We start from the raw sequence: 6,519 nt of genomic DNA, 5'->3' as shown, positions 1-6,519 counted from the left end.
TAAGACGGGCGTCTTCTCAGCAGGACGCTCGGATCTTCTTCAGACGGGCGGATTGTCAGGAATCCGCTCGGATTGGTCCTTGTGTACACGGATTCAGTTCCATCCGTGCACAAACGCATTCCCTTATCATTCTTTCTTTCTTTCTTTCAAATCTTGTGTTCTTCATTGTGGGGGCACTACTAAGGCATGAATAGCCTAGGCAATTGCCATCCCCACACTAAGGTAAAGCACTACACATCAATTAAAATTGTTAATCCCTCCCTCACTTCTCTCTTTTCATGACAATTATTTTGATCAAAGTAAATAAAATCCAAAAATGACAAAAATGCAATACAAAAATTGAAAAGCAAGTTAGGGAGTTAGAAATATTTACAAGTGGTGGTTTAGGGAGGACTCCACCAAACTCTCATTCTTGATGAGATGTCAAGGGGGCATGTTCGAGGTGTTATTGATGTTGCTCAACACCTTAAAGATGTAATCAAAAGCTTGTTCATTGTTGTGGTAGAGGTCCTCAATAGACCGTGGCTCTTGTTGTTGATCATGATCGATGGCATGCCCAATGTAGGGATTAAAAATCCCTTCAAACTCGTCGTCCCAAAGACCACAAACTTCATTGAGTTGATCATTGAAAATCTCTTGCTTAGATGGAGACAACTCTCCCAATTTCTTCTCTTGGCCAATGAGGCCATCATCTTCTTCCTTGGTTGATTTTGATGAGCTTTGCAAGCTCTCTTTGTCACAATTCACTTGCTCTTTGAATGGAGCATCTTCAATTTTCTTCCTCCATTGGAGTTCCGATTTCTTCCTTTCATCTTTCCGGCTATAATGATCAATCATGAAACATGGCTCATGCAAACGAGGAGCTCTCATGGTCTTGTCAAGATTAAAAGTTATGCTTTCATCTCCCACTTCTAGAGTGAGCTCTCCATGTTTCACATCAATCACCGCACCCGCGGTGTGTAGGAAAGGTCTTCCTAAGATGATTGCAATGTTGGAATCTTCCTCCATATCAACAATGACAAAGTCCACCGGGATGAAAAACTTCCCAATTCGCATGGGGACATCTTCCCATATCCCTAATGGTGTCTTCGTCGATCTATCGGCCATTTGAAGAGTGATATTGGTGCACTTAAGCTCTCCCATTCCCAACCTTTTACTTACCGAGTATGGCATGACACTCACACTAGCCCCTAGATCACATAAGGCTTTGTTGATCGTTGTGTCGCCAATGGTACACGGTATTGAGAAGCTTCCCGGATCCTTTAACTTTGGAGGTGAACTCCCTTGAAGTATCGCACTACTCACCTTAGTGAAAGCGATAGTCTCAAGTTTCCGGATCGACTTCTTCTTTGTGAGGATATCTTTCATGTACTTTGCATAGGCCGGAACGTGATTGATTAATTCCGTGAAAGGAATTGAGACTTCTAAGTTCTTCACAATTTCCATGAACTTTCCAAGTTGATCATCAAATTTGGGCTTGGCTTGACGACTTGGAAAAGGAAGTCTAACCACAATGGGCTCCTTCTCTTTGGCTTTATCTTCATTTTTCTTTGAACTTTCTTCTTTCGATGATTCCCCTTCTTTGGGACCTTGCACAACAACTTCATTCTCACTAGCTTTCACAACTTCATCCTCAACTTGCTCCTTCGGTGCTTCATATCTTGTACCACTTCTCAAGTGAATGGCACTAACCGTTTCATGTCTAGGGGGATTACCTTGAGGTGGTAATTGCCCCTTTTGTCTTTGTGAACTTGAAGATGCTAGTTGAGTCAATTGTGTTTCCAACATCTTGGTGTGAGCTAGAATGTTGTTGATGGTGGTGTCTTTTGCTTGGCTATCCTTTTGCATTTGGGTGAAAAATTCTTGTTGATTCTTTTGCATTTGGAGGACCGCTTTTTGGACATCAAAACCTTGGTCATTTTGGTGATTGTATGGATTTTGATTTTGGTAGCCTTGGTTTTGATTGAAAAAGGGTCTTTGATTTTGATTTCTCATGGGTGGTGGAGTGTATGTTGTTTGAGGGTTTTGAACATTTTGGCTCTTGTATGAGAGATTTGGATGGAACTTGGTGTTTTCATTGTAAAAATTTGAATAAGGGGTACCACTTTTGTAAGCTTGGAAAGCATTAACTTGTTCGGTTGTTCCCCTACACTCACTTGAGTCATGAACCAAGGTTCCACAATTCTCACATATCCCGCTTGGGATTGATGAGGATGCCGTCATGGCATTGACATGGCGCTTTGATGTTTTTGATTTTTCCTCAAGCCTAGCCATAGCTTGTTCAAACTTCAAGTTGATTGTGTCAATGTGAGCACTAAGTTGAGCACCTAATTGAGTCACGGTGTCCACTTCATACTTTCCTCCTCTAGTAGCCTTGCGAGGCCTACGATATTGTGAATTATGGACCGCCATTTCCTCAATTTTGTTCCATGTTTGATTGTCATCAACTTCGGTGAACATTCCATTTGATCCCATATTGAGAATGTTCCTTGAATCTTCATATAAACCATTCCAAAATTGTTGCACTAAAAACCATTCGCTAAGTCCATGGTGAGGACATGAGCGACAAATACCTTTGAACCGCTCCCAAGCTTCATACAAAGATTCTTCATCCCTTTGCTTAAAACCCGTAATTTGAGCTCTTAGCATGTTAGTCTTTTCCGGTGGGTAGAATTTTTTGTAGAAAGCTAGAGCTAGCTTCTTCCAAGAATCTATTCCAAGGGTGGCCTTATCAAGGCCCTTCAACCATTGCTTTGCGGTGCCGATTAACGAAAAAAGAAATAAGACCCATCTTATTTGGTCTTGAGTCACGCCCGTTTGAGAGATAGCTTCACAATAATCGCAAAAGGTTTCCATATGAGAATGAGGGTCCTCACTAGGCATTCCCCCGAATTGGCTCCTCTCAACTAGTTGGATGAAGGCGGACTTGGCAATAAAGTTTCCGGTGAGATGTTGTGGGGTAGGAGTACCATTTGGTAGATCCTCCTCGGTGGGTATAGAGTGTGACGAGAATTTAGGCATTGTAGGTGGATTTTGTGTGGTATTGTTTAATGGGCTCTCTTCTCCTTCTATTGCGAAAGGATTGACAAACTCACTAGTGGGTTGAACAACTTCACCAACACCTCCCAAATTCCTCCTAACAAGTCTCCTATTATTCGTCAAGGTTCTTTCGATTTCACGGTCAAAAGGTAACAAATTTCTTTGTAACCTTCTAGACATGCAAAATATCAAACAACTTGAAAACAATTAGAACAAACCTTGAGGAGTTTTATTTCCCCAAGGTGAAAAAGACACAACTAATAACAATAAAAGAAAACTTAAATCAATTAAACACCGTCCCCGGCAACGTAAAGTAAGGGGTGTAAACAATTGATTAAAAAGCACTAGGATATCATGGGGTCATAGGGGATTCATGGGAATTGATCATACAAACATGTTCTCAAATTATAAGCAAGCAATTATTGTTGTGATGGATTGAGTTGGGTTATATCTTACAATCCTAGGAAAGTTTGGGTCCCGGAGCCGAATCGATTAGATTGTACAACACCTACAAGTCGACTTAATCTTCCCTACTCAACAACATGCATGGTCTAATGAGACTCGAGTTGGTTTATGTCTTACAAGTCTCATTGAAAAGATAAGAGATGGTAGTAAATGCAAGGATTCATAGGCTTAGCATTTCATCAAACATAACATGTGCATGAGTTGAGATCAAAACAAGCAAGCAAATAAACCATGAAAGCATATTAATTTAAGCATGAATCATTCCCCATGTTGGTTTCCCCTAATTACCCATTAATCCTAGCTAAGTAACTACTCACTCATGATCAAGTTTAACATGTTAATAAGGTTGTCAATCATACTAACAAAGCCAAACATGATGAACAAGTAAGAAAGATTAACAATAATTAAAACAAGGATTAAGAGAATTATACCCATGGAGATTCCAAAATAATAATGCAAAGAATAATAGAAGAACTTGATGATTGATGGAAGGTTGTCAATCTCCCAATAAACCCAATAATCTTCTAATTACCCAATAATAAACTTGAATTACTCAATAATAAATTTGAACAATGATTAAAGGAAAGATTAATGTATAATTTGTGGAAAGATTAAATGATAATCTATTCTAATCTACTACTAATCTAATCTAAGGAAGGATTGATTTAACCTAATGAAGACTTGATGGTTTGATTATTACAAATGGGGTATTTATAGTGGAAATTAGGTGGATGCATTAGGGTTAACTAAGGGCTAAACTAGTAATTACACTTTTAAGTTTCAAGCAGGGAGACGCCGGTCTCAAAAGAAATACTCGCGGATTTATGGTTCACGTAGCAAGGGAAGACTTCCTGTCCAGGAATACGCTCGTCCCGAGCGAAATATGGGCGTCCTGGGCTTCAACCCGAGCGGGTTGAATTTGACCCGAGCGGGTTGAGCTGTATCTTGAGCTCAGATTGTAAAACGGACGTTATTTCCTCATCCGGACTCCTATTGGAGTGATTCAAAAGCCTAGATCACTTGTTTTTCCGACGCCGTTCCATCTAGCATACTTTCAGAGCCAAAAGAGAAACCCTTGGTTCGGTTTTCGAGTGATTTCTTCTTGTAATGCCTTCCCTCTCGCCATTCTTACTTTTAACCCTTTGATCCTTCTATATACAGTTTATTCCCACATACTTGGCCATCATTCTTGCCTCCTCTTCATACTAGTCCATCTAATATCATCAATAAGCTTTCAAATATGCACGAAAGACGGGAATTTCCGCCTTATTATCTCCTTTTCTACAAAACATATGAAATGTGATAGAAAAGCAAATAGGAAGGTTTTGACGGATAAAATGGCCATAGAATGTTATAAAATTATGCAAAATAGGTTCAATTAGGGGACTAAATGTGCGGAGATAATGTTCAAATCAATAAGTCACCAATTACTCACTTTACCTAACTATATACTAATTAACCTCTCTTAGTAAACCCTAACTCGAATTTATTCATAAGACAAAGAGAAAAGGGTGAGATTTCTACTTACAAAGGTATATCGGGGCATGGGAGGCATGTTCCACCATTAATTCAAGCTTGAAGGTTGAGAGAAAGGCATTGGAAGCATTTTAGAGAGAGAGGAGAGAGTTTGGAGAGATAAGGATGAAGGTGGGAAATGATTTTAGGGTTAGGGAAGAAAGGGGGTAAATCCCGTGTTTTGAAAATAGCAGCACTCGACCGAGTACCGAGTCCACTCAGTCGAGGGAACTCACTCGGCCGAGTGGCACTCCACTCGATCGAGTGGATGCAGTCGGTCGAGTGTAACTTTCACTCGACCGAGTAAACCCACTCGATCCACTGCAACACCACATGATCAAGGCTCAGGTCGAGTGTAAGGTCGTCTTTTCCTTTCTCTCATGTGGTCCAAGGTCTAAGTACGGGTTCCACAAATGTCGGAAATTACAGCTTTTTCTGATCGCCTAGTTGGATTTCATTAGTTTTCGTACATTACAAATGGTGCTTATGTGGTTTTTGGGGCGTTTGGTTATTGGTCTAGTGCTCGAGTGTTTTTTTGTGATTATTGTACATGGTCTTTTACCCTTTGAGCTTAGGTTTTCATGGGTTACCATTATTATTAGAGATTTGTATGACATTTTTTGTGCCAGATGATAAGAATTGTTAGTTGAAAATTTGTGGTTAGCTTTGTGGTTTCGTGTTGCTTCAATGTTCTGGGTTCTGTCAAGTCTCGTCGATTTTAATGCCTTCCATAAATGGAGTGTTTAAACTATTTTTTTTAAAGATTGTGCTATTTGGTTACGATCTTTGCTATTTTGTACATTATTTCAAACATTGTTTTTTATAAGCGGTATACTCAACAAATGGTAGTAATGGTGGCTGACCTGCATGCTTACTATCATATATACAATTATTTACTAGAAATGCAGTTGGGGGTGGGTTAGGGTCAATGCACGTATATTATTTGAGTCTTAGCTTTACCGCCAAACGCCTGCCTTCTTTCTGGTTTCCGCTAACCCTTTCGCCCTTATCTGTTGTCATATGCCTTAGATACAGTGATCAAGTTACTGCTTGTTTAATTTTTTCTTGCCAGTGGCGTAACAACTGTATCTTGTTGCAGGCGGCGTGGTTCCGATGGTGGGGGTGGCTGCTCTATATTGTTAGACTTATAAGTTGGTTCATGTTCTCTTATAAAGTGGAAATTGGTAAGAACTCCTTCAGTTGGACTTTTCGTATTACCCCTGGCTTTTGTCTCCTTATCTAGACTTTAGTTTGAATGAAATCTATAATGTTCTCTTACTTGAATAATGTACTACAAAGAAAGATAATAATAAGTGTAGTTTAAAAGCTATATGGTACCATATATACTCATTCGGCAAATATTATGATATCCATGCGCTGAAACCTAAGGTTATCGCTTTTGTGATCTTCTCATATCCAATTTTGACCTAATTTTCGCAATTGATAGTCGGAAGCCCTAAATGTTGAAAAATAGAGTCAACTGGTAGGTTGAATATCACT

The 6,519-nt window shown here is 39.6% G+C and overlaps 1 non-coding gene across 1 annotated transcript; it reads left to right on the top strand.

Annotated features, from left to right (window-relative positions):
• Positions 1 to 2,542: 2,542 nt before the first annotated feature.
• Positions 2,543 to 2,649, top strand: LOC141616431 (small nucleolar RNA R71). The gene has a single exon (XR_012530780.1). It is a non-coding gene; the product is annotated as a small nucleolar RNA R71 (small nucleolar RNA).
• The last annotated feature ends 3,870 nt before the right edge of the window (positions 2,650 to 6,519 follow it).

Source organism: Silene latifolia, chromosome 11 (assembly GCF_048544455.1).
Source record: "Silene latifolia isolate original U9 population chromosome 11, ASM4854445v1, whole genome shotgun sequence".
Lineage (NCBI taxonomy): Eukaryota > Viridiplantae > Streptophyta > Magnoliopsida > Caryophyllales > Caryophyllaceae > Silene > Silene latifolia.
Note: the sequence above shows the minus strand (reverse complement) of the source record. Positions and strands in the feature narration are given on the sequence as shown.